This window comes from Corvus kubaryi, unplaced genomic scaffold, assembly GCF_017639235.1.
Source record: "Corvus kubaryi isolate FWS band 111438036 unplaced genomic scaffold, C.kubaryi_AGA036_p1.0 37357, whole genome shotgun sequence".
NCBI classification, from domain to species: domain Eukaryota; kingdom Metazoa; phylum Chordata; class Aves; order Passeriformes; family Corvidae; genus Corvus; species Corvus kubaryi.
In genome coordinates, this window is record NW_024581117.1 from 10,232,596 (window position 1) to 10,249,595 (window position 17,000).

Below are 17,000 nucleotides of genomic sequence, written 5' to 3' on the forward strand. Positions count from 1 at the left end.
GTAGGTTTACTTTTAATGGGAAAGAGAGAAAGCTCATGGGGGTTTACATAGGCTAATTCTCGTGTGATGCAGTTCTCTGGGGGGAACAGATTTGTTTTGACTTAAAATTGGGCTGTATCTGATGGCACTTCCCTTTTTGTCCATTCCAGGGGAGTGATCATGGAGAGACTGTGAGCTGGTGGAAGGACTGTGAGTTGAACTGAAGGAAAATGCTGGCTTTGAACCCCACTAGTGCAAACAAGTTCCCACAACTACACTACTGTTGGGACTAATCAGTGGATGATGTTTATTCCTCTGGGATTTTCATGTTGCTTTCCAGCCAGCACTCACTTGAACTAATGCAAGCAGATACCTCCAAACCTAAATCTATATCCCTAAGAGTAGCAATTCAAAGTTGAACTTACTGATGTAAATTAAGGAAGACTTAATTCAAAAGGCTTGTATCTGTAGAATGATTCATCCACATCTAAGCCTGGGATTTCTTGATCTCTCAGTTAGTGGAGTGGGTTAAGAAATTAGGATTTTTTTCTTACTAAGACCATGTCAGTCTTACTAAGAAATGTAAGAATGTGTGTTGTGGCATCATTTTTATCCTGTGTACTTGGTTTGTTCATCTATCAAATGAGCCCGTAATAATAATTTTTTTTTTAATTAGGTTCTACAGAATTCTTTAAAGTTTCCATATATTTATATTTGTGTGTGAATGACTCTTTGTCTTGCTTTGGTAAAGTGTCTTCTAACTGCATGAGGCTGCAGTTTGTGAAACACCCGGGGAAGGGGCTATGTCAGCTGAAATTAGGGTGAGTTGTGCATGAAGCACGTATTTTCCTCATAGACATGATCTCAGCATAAATGAATGAAAAATATTTGTGCAGGCTTTCCCAATTGGAAGCAAGTGAATGAAAAATGAGAGCCACTCTTAATCCGTATGATACCTTAAAAAAGCACATGGGAATCAATACAGTCTTTCAGACACAATTAAGGGTTACAGAGCCACCCTAAAAGAAAACCCAGTGTGCAGCTGGCATTCAAAAACTCAGCCCTCCAGGCTACCTGACTGAAAGGCTGAGGTACAACACAGCTTTAGAGAAGCAATGGAGAAGAAGACAGCAAACAGAAAGGTTTATTCTCTAAATGAGCAGCAAAACCCCATTAACTATTAAAAACGATGACCATACAGAAGAGCAGATTAATGTACAGTTCAGGAACATGAGTCCTGATCCAGACTCAGTGCTTAGCATGCGTGCTGGATAAAACCTCAGAGCCTTATTTTGCATAGATTATTAAAGATTGTATTAATTCCTCTAGTGCCTAGGAAGAAACTGTGACTGAGTTCTCCCTCTTATCCCAAAACAGTTGGCAGGATCTAAAGTTGAACCCTGACAAGACTAGAGTAAGAGCACAATTGGGAGGGTTTTTTAATCCCTTTTCTGGCACACAGGACAGTTTCTGGCTTCTGCATGGGCCCCTTTGCATGCTGCCACTGTTGATTCTGCCCTTCTGAGCAAAAAGAGCATCGTCCAAGATTCACACATACTTTCTGAGCCTGGGAGCCCCTTTACCTTGTCCCAGGTACTCTACAAACTATGTGGAATGGCCATGGATATAATCCAGAGTTAATTAGGAGATGCTGTTAAACAACACTTTAGCTCTGTAACTTGGGAGGTGAAAGGTGTCTAATTAGTAAGAAAAAGACAGAAGGAAGAATGAAGAGATAACAGTAATGAGGCAAGGGAGAAAAAAGGTGTTTAGTGATGCCCATGATGAACACAAACATATGAAAGCAATTCAGGAATAGGCAACCTCTAATTGAGCTTTTTTTTCGGTGCCACTATGTTACTGTAAATGGCTGAAGGGAAAGCTTTTTGAAAGAAACGAGCATGGATTACAAGAGAAGAGGAAACAATATTCATGAAGCATTTCATGATCATCAGGCTTCCTAATGCAATCCCTCATCCCAAATACTAGAAATGTTTTGAAGTCTGATGGCTGCTCTCTCTCTTCTTCCTCTCCAAGAAATCTGGTCTTCTAAAGATAGCATGTTATCCAAAAGAAGAATACTTCAAAATTTTTCAAATGTTGCCATAGAGAGTTTCTTTCAAGTTATGTCAATTAGTTTGCTTTTGTAATTCTATTTAAGTGAGCCCATAGGTCCAAAATCAGCTATTAGCAGATTCTGTTGTGGTACATAGCATGTAGTCCCTCAAACATGGGAGAGCAAGGAAAACACAAGTTTAAGTGAGATGACACTGGATATCAATCATCCTCTAGGAATACCAGGGAATTACAAGAAAGTAATCTCTGACTAATGTTTGTGCCAGTAAAACAATCTCGTGTAATACACTGATTCATTTAGATGTCAGCCCAGTGGTCAATCCTTATTAGTACTTCTGTAGCAGCTGAATGTCTTTTTGCTGAATATAGTGACCAAACCCAAGTTCAGTACACTGTAGTTTGAATGCAAAGCTGCAGGAAGAAGATACTATTTCCACACAAAGATTTAAGAACTCTCAGTACAAATACTAATAAACTACATACACATTGCTTAGGAATAGTTAAAAAACCTCTTGAAGCAGCAGCACTTTTTCTAGCTGAGAAATGTTAGGTCTACTGTGGAAAAGGCTGTCAACCCAGGTGTTCAAATCTAATTCCCTTGGTTCTTTCCTAAACCAAGAAACAAATGCAATGGTCAAACAGACCATAGCATAGAATAGCAAAGATGTTGGTTAGAAGCACTCAGTGTCCAGAAGTTCCTGGGACTGGTGCTTCTGTAAGGCATCTGAGTGCTGGGACGTGAGACTGGGACATCTATTGATCTGCACAGTGCTGGCTCATCCATCACCCACTCCCTGCATGTGTGTTCTGTAGGGTGGAGAACAGGTGCCAAGTTCAAGTACAGGTGACTACCTCCTTATCCATCCTTTCATTGTAGGAGAATAGAAGGAGGCTGGAGGACCACTCTACTCTGAGGGGAAAGGCCTGGCTCACTGTGCTGCTAGGCAGGCTGGACCATCCCCAAAACTTCTGGAGAAAGTGTTGTCACAAAGATGAGCCTGATGGTTTGTATTTGGAGAGATGGACTGTGGATAAATAATGACATTCAAATCCAGCAGATGCATATAATTAAAGCGACTTAATTGAAAAGATAAAGGTGTGGAAAGGACAGTGTAGGACAAGTGGGTTACTAGCTTTGTTTCATAAGCAATGCCCTCTTTAAGAAAATCTTTGTCCCCTTAGTTTGTCCTGCTAATGTTTAGCTTCCTGCTGTACTTGAACTGTAGTAGAGGACTTTATTAGCACTGTGTTTATACCATGTTAATCTCAGGCCCCCATGTTTCTTCCAGGGTACCCATGGGAGATCAGGAAGACTTTTTTATTTATTTACTTAGATATTCTGTTTGGCTTTTGCATATTATTTCTACTAACCTCTGCAGCATTGTAGTTTGGCTTCAGTTACAGGTAGGATTTTGGCAAGGTACACACAGTAATCTGCACTTGATGTATTATGTTTTTCACAGAAGAGGAAAATCTGAATTCTGTGGAGAACATGTGTTAGTAAGCTGACAGGAAAAGCCAAAGAGCATGAAATTCAGATGTGTTTGGTTGGTGTTTTGCTAATCCACTTAGCATAAAGCCAAGCACAGATATGGAGCCAAATGGGAATTGTCTCTGCATCAGATCATGAGCAGGTATTAAGGTTTGTTTTCTACCCTTTTCTACAGACTGAGTCATATATTACACCAGGCTCACCTGGGAGCTTTATTTAGGAAAGCCACTGCTTTTATAGGGATGTTATTAGCCCCATGACTCTATTACTACTGCTTCATTTGTGTGAAAACACAGCATGTTTGGGCACAAGGCAGTGTGTCTCCTCTGCTGCGTGATGGTGCTTGGACTTGTCTACAACAGACATCGTTGGCATTTTTAACAAAAAGCTTTGGAGCCAGGACCCTGCCAGTCAGAAAGCCCCTCTCAATTCCGAGCTCCTAAGCCAGTGCAGTCTGCGTGCCACAGAATCTGCCCAGCAAATGGAATGGGCAGCAAAAGCCTCTATGAGCACTGGCAGTTTCTGAGCATAACCCAGGCACCAGGCAGACCTAGGCCATCACACCACGGAGTGTGCGTAGCACAGCCAAACTTGAGAGCTTGTGCAATTCTATGTAGGGAAACATAAGTATCAACAAGGTTAGATAAAAGGGTTTATGACGGAGTGATGCCTTAATATCGGGAAAACGTTACATAAAATGGAAGTCCTCAAGCACATGGCCCTAAATCTTGTTCCTTTAATACCTAAAACATGCCACATGCTTCCATGGTAAGGGACTTCTCCTTCAAGGGAAATAGCGACAGAAGATCAAAAATGTAAGTGCCAGGGAAACACCACCATGTCAGTGCCCTCAGCCCCAAGTGCGGCTGGTGAAGCCTGAGCTGCCCTGCCAGCAGCACAATGGGAGGTGTAGAAAAAGCGAGTTCTGTACTTTGTTATTTCCTATTTTACAGGAACATTTAATGGGTGAATGCTATGAGCTTTTATGGTCAGATGGTTATTCATAACAACTTAAGGTGTTGTCAAGCTCTACTTAATCTCTGGATGAGGGTTGGCAGTGAGATCCTCTTTGCCTTCAGACAGTTTTGGAGCAGCTCTCTTTCCTCTCTTTTATGTGAAATAGTTTTGTTCCCCTTCAGCCAGTCAGCCTCTTGCACACACTTTAGCTTTTGACAAACAGGCTGGCTTGGCGTTTACATGACGGAATGCCAGGCAGTTCATCCCGCTCCAGAGAATGCATGCCATCATCTCCTCACGCAACGCTGCTCCACCACCCAACGCTAGGAAACCGGAGCTCTTCTGCCAGCAGGTGCTGAAAGGCTGAGGGCAGAGAGCTCTATTACCAACCACACCAAACACGCTGGCGCGGTCAGCTTAAAACCTTTTTACTGTTTAGTGGTTTAGTGACTTTTTAGCATTTTCTGCCAGTAACCAGACAAGGAGACCCTCACAAGCTGTACCCTGGGCAGCAATGGCGGCGCGGGGCACACGACGCTGGCGGGTTATTTAAACGCCACCAGGGCCAACGCTTCCTCTCCCCCCTCCGGGCCGGGACAGGCAGTGGCCGCAGGATCTATTTGGTGAGTCCTGTGCGAGGCCATGGCATGGGCGTGGGCACAGGCTTAGCAGGGCCAGTCTGTGCCAGTCCCTGCCCACAGGCTGCATGTTTGGGCGGTGGCAGAGGGCGGTGCTCCCGCAGCGCCATGTGCTCTCTCGGCCGCGCGATGGGCGATGCTCTGGGGGCTCCGCTTTAGTTCACCGAGCAGCGGCGTTAGTTAGCAGCAGCAATGCGAGCTCTTGAGTGAGGGTGATTGAGGCTTTGTAATAGCTGGGAGTTCGCAATGCCTTGGGAGAACTGGAGGTGGTACCCAGGAGTAGCACTGTCCATACCGGTAGAATTAAAGCAAATTTGCTGCTGAGGGTTTTGTTTGTTTGCTTTTTTCTCTCTGGGATATCTTGGCTGGGGCTCTTAAATTTCCTCAGGTTGTTGTTCTGTGAGGGCGCCAACCAGCTGCAAGTCCCAGCCGCGCTGCCCCTCAGTGCGGGCACCGGAGCTCCCCCACTCCCTGCCTTGGGGCTCTGTGGGTTTGGGGGCATTGCCCGTGCTGGTGCATCAGGAAAATCTGTCTGACCCCTCTGAGCTACCCATGGGCGAGGCCAGTGAAGGAAGGTGTCCCAGTTTGAGACAAATTCAGAGCAACGTCCGAAATAAATGTCCTCTGATAGAAGGTAGGTTACAGCCATCCCTCCCCCACCAGGTTCGGAAAGAATTTTCCTCAGAGGAAAGTGAAAAAAACCTATTTATTTAAAAAGTAAAGTGTGCACAGGCATGGGGGAAAAAAAGAATAATGCTAGTTAATAAAACCTCTTGCTGTGGAGAGAACTTGGGTAGATTTCAGAGTCCTTTGTGGGTGTGGCTTTCTCCTCTCCAGAGCTGGGGTTCAGTGTGGGCCCCTCTGGGCCTCTGTGGAAAGGCCTCCCAGCGAGGTTCTGGTGTTCTGAACAGTTCCAGAAGAGTTCTTGCCTCAGCTACCAGGCCAGCAAAAGAAAAGCAAAGAATTTTAACTCTCCTGTGAGTGATGGAGACACGGACCCAAACCGGCAGGGAGTCTGAATAGTTTATTCAAAAGAAACGAGCTGGTTTTATACATATTTTCAAGGCACAGTATGTCCTTACATGGTAATTCTCACTATGTGACCTATCCCATGTTGCCACATCAGCAGCACGCTTTCTCAATGTCCTTCTGTGGGATGATCACTGGCTGTTCACTGGTCTGTCAGCTCCCAGCAGGCTCCTCTCCGTAGGGCTCTGCCGTGTGACACCTCCTCCTCCCAGGGTCTGGTGGAGACAAACCTCTGTCTGCCTCCATGTGCTCCTTTGTGCTGCCATGTGCTCCTTTGTGCCTCCGTGAGCTCCTTTGTGCCGCCGTGTGCTCCTTTGTGCCGCCATGTGCTCCTTTGTGCCGCCATGTGCTCCTTTGTGCTGCCATGTGCTCCTTTGTGCTGCCATGGGCTCCTTTGTGCTGCCATGGGCTCCTTTGTGCCTCCATGGGCTCCTTTGTGCCGCCATGGGCTCCTTTGTGCCGCCATGGGCTCCTTTGTGCTGCCATGTGTCTCTGCATGTGCGTCCCACAGCCCGCAACCCAATTCTATCTTATCTCTCCCCACACTCTCCATCTCTCTCCTGAGAAAAGGAGCTGAGAGCTGGGAAAAAAGCAGGAAGGTGCTTCCTCCGCTCTGCTGCCGCAAGAATGCAGGGGAGTGAAGGGTCCTTGGGCACAAACTGCTCTGAAGAATTCGCCTGGCTTTTTTTTTCTTCCTCTCGGACCCAGTTTTAAAGACACAGAAAGGCACAGTGGTCATCTCTGGCATAGGGCAGACAGTAGGGAATACAGTATCATACAGTCACCCCAAGACAACAACTTGAGCAGCCAGGTGGTCCATTGTAGTCTTTCCTGCTTCGGTTCTCTTTGAAGTACCAACAGAGTTTGGGTACTCAGACTAACAAGTCCTCTATACCACGTAACTTCATTGCAAGTGTTTCCTAGCATGAATTCCAAATAGGACCTTTTTTTTGTTTTGTCAGGTGGTGGAGAGAATTTTTTTTGTGTTTCTTCATTTATTTTTTGAACTTTTATCCTAATGTGTGACTACTTCAAACAAAGTCTCCAAATTTTGAATATGAAAGTAACATCTGGTTTGTGTTCAATACTGTTATGAGCAGGAAATGCAAATAGAGTTTTGTGTTTTAACAAAGCATTCTTGGATTGTCATTCTAATGAAAGTTTCCTACATCCCAATTATCCTAATGTCACGCAGGGTTTTGCTAGATCTCGCTTCAGCTGAAAAGAAACAAACTTGCTAAACATTTCAGTGTGAAACTATCCCTTAGGATGACTGTCCATTTTAATAGCATTAACTAATCTGCAACTTGCAATTTCTTCTACTTATCATATTTTAGAGTCTCTAGGCAATACATAAAATCTCTTTGTAGGTCTTCTACAGTCTGTTATGGAGATTGTATCAGGCATGGACTATTACTGATAAGCTGACACCCAGCTCTTCACACATACTTGAGACTGCTCCAAGCTCAAGTAGCATGGAAAGGCCATGCTGACCTAGAAATGTTAAGGACTATTTGTAGTGTTTCACTGGGGTGTGCATCTGACTTGGGAGAGGGCTCTTTCAAGGCCCACATAGCAAATAATTGTACCAACATTTCCTGCTGGCTTTCCTTCTGGGATTTAATTTGTATTCCTCTTGTGGTTTGAGCTGTTGTTACAAGTTGTTGAATTGAGTTAAAAGAAGCTCTTGCTGAGTTTCTTGTAAATTTCTGCTTTTTGTTGTATTGTTTGCCTGATGACTCAAACAATGAAGTCTATTTCCAACTGTTGTGTATCACTGTGATAAGCCTGGTTCAATGTAAGAAAGAAAGTTATGAATAAAGTGTTATGGGAGTTTATTTTTTCATTGGACAAGTATTTTGTTTTATCACAGTGTCTGTGATACTGTGCAGATTACCTGACAGGGAAAAAAACCCAAAGCAACAATCAAAAACTGCCTTCCTTGTAAAGTTTCTATCTGTTTTTATGTGAAATGTTTCTTTTGTCTATTCTGAAGACAAAGGATTTGGTTGTTCTTCACCTCACCCATCCTCCACTTCTCCTTCTCCCTCTTCAATCATTTGCATTTTGAATGCTCTGGAGAAAGATGGCAAAGTAAGCGGTGAGAAAGGTGATGGTATTGCCACAAATCAGTCCTACTGAACAGTTGGTTTTCTGGTGTGTTGTGGAGTATTGCTTTAGCAAGCTTCAGTGAAGGAAATATGATGAAATTAAGTGTTGGAGTAGTCAGGATCAGGTGTTATAGATGTGGGTACATCAACTTACTGTTTCTCTTTAATGGTCACCTACCTGGCATTGTCTTGTTTCTCATTTTACAGGCTGGGCATCTTTGCATTTCTATAGCTACATTTATATTTATGAATTAAGATTTGTATTAAAAACATGTATTTTCAAATGAATTGTGATTTTTCTGTAGCGTCTCTTCATTGTATTTCATTAATGTGATCATTAGTACTGCACTTGCCTTGGTCATGCAATATTTGGGTATAGATCATATGACTGAAGTCTTGTTAGAGCACAGTTTATTTCACTCAAGAAAAGACACAGCTGCAACAGTCATAGTGCAAAAGGCCTCCCAAAGGCTTGAGCGCTGTTGTCAGCCTCTCCTGCAAGAGATGAGCTATTTCAGCCAGAGACTTCAAGCAAGGAATATAAGGGCTGTAGCCATAACCTTATTCCTAAGCTCAACAAGTCTTTGAAGGACATTAACTGTCTTCAGTACAATTCCCATCCTGTAGTCACCTTGCTCCACACAGCTGGGTTAGAAGTGTCTAACATAAGGACAAGAGCAGTTAAAGGCCTGTCCAGCAGTGTTCTTAACTGCATGAAGAACAGGGCTTATAACATGCTTTGATAATTTAGCTGGCACTGTTGCCTTTTAATAGTCTGCCAGGTAAAGTAGTAAAAGGTAAATTGATCTGAAAGGTACAGAGCTTGTGGCGGCTTTCTTCTCTAAAAGCCAACTAAACACCACAGCTTACTTGTTTCAAGAGAACTTATGTAGAGAAACGCCTGACATTGCTTACAGGTGTTTAGAAGAAATTTGTGTCCAGCTTCCCGCTTCCTTTTCTTTATAGTTTTCCTTGTGAAAACTTTCCTAGTTTTCCTTCCTAGCCAGAAGCATTTTTCTTAATATTTTAAGGTTATGGAAATACTAGAGAGGAAAACAAGGTAGTTATGGTTACTGCTGGTAATGAAGATTGCTGGAGTTATTGGTCATGGCAGCCTGAATATGTGACAGGAGAATCAAGCTCAAAGTCACAGGACTCCTTTGTGGTGACTTGAGATGCACAAATAGTAGAACTCAACTTTAAAGCACGTTGTATAATATTGGGATGAGAGGGGGAAAAAAGCAAAACCAAATTGTGAACCCTTGTCTTAGTTTGCCTAACTGTGGAATCCATCCACAAATGAAGCAGCATGTAAATGAAGCAGATGGGAAACCCTCAATCCTGAACCAAGAAACTACAGCAAGTCAATTATTTCTGCATGGTACAGACATGACAAATAGAGCTAATCCCAGCTGTTTGCCTCCTGTACATAGAGGCAAAAGATGAGATTAAACCTGGCCATCAATTCTAGTATGGAAATACTGAATCATCTGTCAAATATTTGACACTTAGGAAACCAAAATTTGTTCAGTCTGGCACTGCTGGAGGAGCATCTGGTAAAAAAGAACAGAACCTGGAACAGCTTCAAACAAAGTCTTGTTCCTGGAAGGGTATTGCTATGGTAACTAAGTTATCCTAGCCTCACTCAGATCCCTGTTCCTCTTCCCTTAAAACTAGCCAAAAAGTATCAAAGTATCCCACAGGTAATACAGATTCACAGAACAAGTTTATCATTTCTAGTAGTGATGATATTTTGGTGTTCTTTTTCAGACACCTTAAAAATCCCTATATGCTCAGAAATTAGGTCTCTAATACTAGAATGACTAAGGAGTGAAAATGAAAACTAAATTCAGTGTGGTGGTTTCCATGGAACTTGTCACTTTGGGAGTGAATATTGTAATGAATACTTGGGAAATCATGGTGGTGGTTTATTTCTGCTGTGTAAAAGTCTGAAACATAGCCCAAGGTTTCCATCATGATTTGAAAGTATAATATGCTGAGCTACATTATCTGTTAATTTTCTGTTTTATTTTTCTTGCAAATTATACCTCTTTTAGCACAGTTATATTATAAATCTTACCTTGAAAGCTGTGTTGTATTGGCAGAAGATGAAAGCATGAGTATACATGTCATATTCATGGTCTAATCTTACTTCTAAATGATGTTTCATGGGAGTATCATTTAGCTACAGCTCTCCTGTCTTTTAAATGGAGATAGAATTTGCGTGTCACATAAAGTTGTTCTGCGAATTAATTGCTTAATGTGGTATGTATGCACTGCTTTGAAAATGATGGCATATAGGTGATGAACATCATTACCAGGTAATTATTATTAATATACTGAGTTCTAATTAAAGCAACTATTGGTAGATGAAGAAGGTAGTGTCTGATTGCCCATTTTGATGTCAATAATGCTACAGTCATAAACCTGATATAATGGGGTGAAGAAGCAGCGGGATAGCTGCTACTTTTAAAGAATCTCTTTCATCACTGAAACCTAATGGTAAAATGAATACACATTTTAGCATTTACTCTGTTAAGGGAGTGATAACTGTAACTACTCCCAGACAGGCAGATTTAGCATAAACAGAAATGAAATAGGGTCCTGGACATCTCTAGGCTGGAGATTGTTGAGCTCTGTCAGCATCATGAGTTGTCTTTTGTGACCCCATAGGCAAATGGTGCTGAGTTGTATAGTGTTTTTGCTGCAAGCAAAATGCCCAATGTATGTGTTAAACTAAGGGAATTTATTAAAAATGACTATCTTGGTGACTGTATGTATGACTGTAAACAGGTCATTGTGTTAAAACAGGAAAAGCTCTGCTGATGAAATTGTTAGGAGTTAAGTATCCAGGCTGGGGATGAAATTATAAAAGTGGATACTGTAAGACTAAATTTGTGAGATAGATCTAAGGAGTTCTGTGCTCTCACTGTCTCAATATTACAGTGTTGGAATTGCACAGGTAAAATTATCTGCTCTAGGCTGGGTGATTATTTAGAAGTGTAAAGCAGTGCAATTTCATCTGAGACTGTGAATTAACAGTTCCTTCAGTTTCAGTAGTGCTGCAATATTTACATAATTACATAATATAATACATTACATACATAATTACAACCAGCGAATAAAGCACCAGAGCATCTTACCTAGAATGGGCTTACTAACACAATAGCTTCTAAAAAGAATTTCTTAAATTCATATCTGTGGGGTTTTTTTGGGGAGATGTAATAAAATCCTAACTCCATAAGATGGAGAATTAGGGAAGCTGATGTATTAAGCCTTGTTATTTACATCCAGAACCTTGTTATTTACATCCTTAAAATTCTGAAAATTGCCAGGGTACTGAGAGGGGAGTGATTAACTGTTTCTTTCCACTGCATTGTAGAGGAATCTGCAACAAAAACAAGTCACTTTTCTGTGCTCATTTGCAAAATTCTTTTAATGGAAACAATTAAAATCAGCTTTTCTTTCTTTTTTTAAATTTGACATATATATATGCTCTGCAATATTTAGTTTTAGACATGGGGCTTGATTTACTTTTTCTGTCTTTTGGTGTCAAGTATTTAACTGGTTTAGGAAATGGGCTGCATTTCTAGAGTCAACTTGTATAATAGCACTCTAAAGCAATCTTTGGTTTTAGTGAGATCTCATGGGCTTTCTCTCTTCTATCTGACAATTACATTTGGAATATAGGCATAGCTCAAAGGGTAGTGATTCAAAAACTCCCTCCTCATATAGTACAAATATTGATGAGGATGGGCATTTTCCATTTCTAATGCTAACTGTGGGAGGATGCTCGCAATTTGTCTTGTTACATCAAGTGTACTGTAAAGCCAGTAGACTTGAAAGCCAGTTTAAATAGCAGTCCTGGGTTAAATTGTTTGTAATCATTGCATATGAAGGAAGCAGATGCCGAAAAATCTGACAAACCCCCCCAACTTTAAACATTTGGTTCTGTTTTGGTAAGCTATATTAGGCCTAAAGCAGGTCTTGAAATAAATGTAATGGGCTAAAAGAACAGTTCTTTCTTTTGCTTTTGACCTTATTTTCTAGGAATCCAGTGTTGTGGTGGATTTCAATTAAAAAAAAATAAAAAGCCCACAGGGAGACAAAAAGGTGTTATCCAGCTTTGACATTTCTCAGTATTTTCATTGCTTACCACTTACTATACTTGGTAATAAATTTTGGAAGGAGAATACGACTTGGAATTCTACTGATATTTGAAGTCTTATTTCATACTGACATTCTTGGCATAGACCTCTACTCTTTTATTCTCTCTGCATTTTTCCTTTCTACAGTTGTTTGTATCTTTATTCATTGCTACATGCTAGCTTCAAAGAAAAAAAGCAATCTTTAATCTTTTTGATTCTACAGTGAGTTGTTTAGGAAAGAATGAAAAATGCTTTGTTGATGCAATGAAGTTAAAAATTTTCTTAGAGTGCCTTGTAGAAGTCCCAAACAAGAAATGGCATCTTACTGTGGCAAGTTTTCTATAAATGAATAAAATCTGGTGCCTTATGTTTTACTAATGTAAGCAATAACTGCCCATGTAATGATGGAGACACTTGTTAACATGTTGGTTGGTGGGCAGAGTTCCAGCCAGTAGAGGATGAATAACAGTACTCAAGCAGAATGTCGCTTGCTCCTTGTTCTGCCCCTTCAAACTGAATCATAGAAGAAACAAAAAGGAACAAAACGAAAGCGGAAGAATTTCATCTACCAGAGGCCTTCCCAATATCCCAAGACTTGAAAGCGACACATTCTTTTCTATGGAGAGGTGATTGTAGTAACGCATCATTAATTAGATATGTATGATGAAGTCAGCATTACACAGGTTTAAAAGATCAAGAAAACCCAAACTCAAGGTGACAAGTGCCGTGTGAGTAAATGACTAGCTGAAGGTCCTTCCTAACTAACATAAATTGTGGAGAAAGTGGGAACACGATGAGGTTTCAGTTTGGAGCGTTTTGACCAAAAGGGAATCCTTCCCTCATGCTAGTTTATGCTGAAAACAGTTCAGAATAACTCTGAAGGCACCGTGAAAGTTTTAGTTAGAAAAGGAATATGAAATTTTAAGTTGAGCTTTTATGGTTTCTCATATTTTTGGTGTAAGTCAAGCAATCAGGACTTATTTACTGCTTGAATGCTTTTCTTGTTGTCTAGCAGTGGATCCTGTGTCAAAAACAGAAACAAATGCCAGTTTGTCTTTAGTTGTGCCAGTCATGTACAATGTTGACACCTGCAGCAGTGTTAAAGGAGCTGGCATGATGAGAGAGGACAGATTTAGCATGAATATCATGCAGATTGTGGGACATAAATTTTACTGATTCACTGGTTTTGTTTTTAATGGCAAACTGCCCAAAGCCCAAAATGTACGAATAGAAAGTTTCCCTCTAATTCACTGAAAAATCAGCAGCCTGAGGACATGCTGATTTATCCTGTATGCTTCTGTTCCTGGCTAGTTCCAGCTGCCAATACAGTCTCCTATCTCTGGAATTCTACTTCTTTAGAACCTGTGTATCATGCTGGATTTTAAAGCAGATCCACGTTTTGTAAAACATTACTGAAGATCAGGCATTTAATCAAACTATATTAAGAATTAATACAATTCTTCCTGCTCTTAGCATACGTTTAAACATAAAATTCTTTTAACTATTTATGCTATAAAGTTTTAGAGATCCCTCAGAGGGCTATTTTAATCTTAATTATGTAGCTGCTGAAGGAAACTGTTAATTACTAGTAGATCATGCTCTGAAGCATCTTGTTTTCATCCTAGGTAGTTATGCCCATCCTACATTGTTATACCACCTGAAACTGTCAGAACAGTGGTGGTATCTTTCATGGTTCTGCCATCCAAAAGGGCCTTATTACATGGTGTGTGCAAATTCGGAGTGAATCACTCAGATAAACACGAACAAGTTGTTTGTTGGTGCCTGTTCTCACAAACCTCCTGAGGGTTTCCTTGAATTCTGCTCTTAGCCATTGATTAATGTAAATCATGTATAGTTACCTCAGCTTTTGGGTGACTCTTAACAGTTTCAATTTTCCAAGGCTTAGGCTTGTTCATTATTTTAGAATAATTTTTCCATAGTTCCTCATTTAAATGATGTGTTCACTTCATTGTTAATTATCTGGGTTTCTCAAACACAGGTAGTAGTAGATGTAAATTTTATTGCTCTCCTAAGTCATTATCAGTTAGCAATGATAAAAATTCAAAATCTAGTTAAAGCCTTGAATGTAATTAGTTTGGTATTCATTTGAATTAGGCAAATCTCTTTTTGAATGGAAAAAATGAAGAATTTTTTTCAGTTCTTTCTAGGATAGTTCCATTGTTTTTTTCCTCTTTTAATTAATATTTGGTATTTCCCTATGGGTTTCATTGACAAGATCTAGAGTATTAGGTTTTTGAAAGATAAGCATCTGAATGTGCTGTTCAAAACTTCATTTGAGAAGGTGTCATGAGTCTCCAAGGGACTAAGTGGGAGCTTTGCTCCGTAAGTAGCCTGGCTCTGTCATGGAGAGGACATCAGCCAGGGAGGCTGGTGAAATTTCCCTCTCTGGTTCCCTCAAGTTTGCGCCTGAGTTCTTTGACCTTTGGTAGAAGTCCCAACACATTCTTACCTGTGCCATTGCATACAGCTCTGGGTCCATTTTCTGTGACTGCCACCTGCAAGGTACTTCACAACACTGAGGGCTTATTTTATAGAGGGAGGGCTCCACATTGGTATAAAATTGTACAAAAGGGGGAATTGCTTGTCCACACCTGTTTCACGTTGCCTTAGCTATTTATTTTTCAGCCTCAGTTGCCAAAGTAGTTTAAAAAGCTCATTACTTCGACCTCACATGAAGGTTTTGATACGGAAGGATCTGAGCAGAGAGGGTGACCCTCCTCTCCGTAGTCTTTCCTGAAGCAATCTCTCAACATATGCCTTTTGAATTAATAAGAAAGTGGGTTTTGGATGCAGCTAGAGGTGGAACTATCTGTTAGTGGGTTTTGGACATTGGTCAAAGATGTTTAAGGGAAAAGCAACTGTGACTTATTTTTTTCTTTTTTTCTTCTTCTGCAGTCGGAAGTCAGGATTTTCATTTTGGGGAAAGGTGAGGCTAAATGAATGTGCAAACAGACAGTAGCTTCATCTCTTTTATTACTTGAGAACAATTTAATGTTATAGAAATAAGAATGATATGAGAACCTCTCTAAGGGAAAAAGATGAAACTGTTTTAACTGTGATGAGAGAGGAGTGAAGACATTCCTCTTCCTTGTCATAAGGTTTGCTTTTCAATAGTGTGGTATATAAACTGTGCTAAGATAAAATGCAGGCATGTGATTCTTGTTCAGCTGGGACCATACCTTTTGAGATGTCAAATTCGGGAAAAGAAAAAAATTACCTCTATTTACCAACAAAATTTAAAATAGTGATACTACAGTGACTGAATGTGATTCAGCAGAAGGATCATTGTAAGGACCCTGTAAGGAGTCCAGGGTTCCTCACTGCCTAGTTCAGGTCTTGCATAGTGCCAGATCATGGGGTATGGATCACTTTTCACAGCTGGAAATCCAGTTATTAATATAATTAAATACTGGAAAAATGTTTTGGAAGCCTTAAATGCTTCAAAAAACTTGAAACCTAGATGCTGTAGGAAACCTGAGTTTTCTGAAGCATTGCAAAGTGGGTTGTAAATAACTGGGTTTGACCCTTCTAGGTCTAGTGTTGGAGACTTGTGGAACTGCTGTGCAGAAACACCATGGAATGTATTTTTCCTCTGAGGTCTTTCCATGCCTACATATTACTGGTTTGGAACAAGAGTGTCAAACTCTTGGTGTATGCACTTTTAGTTTGCCTGGAAGGCTGTGTGTGTTCATCAGATCTCTGTATTTCATCGAGTTCTTATGAAATAAGGGAAGGACATAGTAGTTGTTCTGCAAGGTTTGTTTGCTGGGCTTATTATTTAAACTCTCTGTTGGTGAAGGGGGAAGTTGCTGAAATGTCAGCTGCTCAGCATGGAACTCCTGGGAGATAGGATTTACAGTCCTGACCTGAATCCATGCAACCTCTCTGAATACTGGATTGCTGAAGTGCTGCATTGTCAGTGTGAAATAGCACTGTGCTATCAGTATGCCAGCAGCAATAAAGATGTACGGCAGCTGTCTCATGAATGCTAAATTCCCATGCAAAGTTCAGGTAGAAAGTTTCACATGCATCAGTCATGTTTGCTCTTTTTGTGGCTATCTCCTGGTTCCACATGTAAACATTTAAAAATAAACTTTTAATGGTTAAACTGTATAAAGGAAATTAACATTGGAGATAAAGCTCTTGGAGATCTTAATGTGATGTTCAGTGCAAACTCCCTCATTGATTGATCCCAAATGACATTGCCTGAGGATTCAATAATTAAAGACCCACTTAGCTATTTTGTTCTAAATTACTCTTGTATTTCTCTCTGTCCTGCCCCTGAGTAAACTCCACAGTCATTTAAAATGTCAGGATTGATAGTGCATACTAGTGGCCTTACTGGTTACATCTCTACAGTTAAATTAGATGTGCTTTGGACCATTTTCAGACAGTGAGGGCAGCTGGCATGGAAAAAAACGTCTGCATTATGAAACTGTTTCACCCTCCAGCATAAGGAACAGGTGGGCAAAATTCAAGCTGACATGTTTTTTTCTGGGAATGATCCTTGTTATCTGCTGTCTCCAGGGAATTGTTTAGTGGGGTGTGA

The 17,000-nt window shown here is 40.7% G+C and overlaps 1 long non-coding RNA gene across 1 annotated transcript in view; it reads left to right on the forward strand.

Moving 5' to 3' along the window:
- Positions 1–1,166, forward strand: part of LOC121667066 — a 34,443-nt gene extending 33,277 nt beyond the window's left edge. The window contains exon 4 of the long non-coding RNA XR_006016901.1: positions 150–1,166. This is a non-coding gene — a long non-coding RNA (uncharacterized LOC121667066). The remainder of the gene's footprint in view (positions 1–149) is intronic.
- Positions 1,167–17,000: the final 15,834 nt, after the last annotated feature.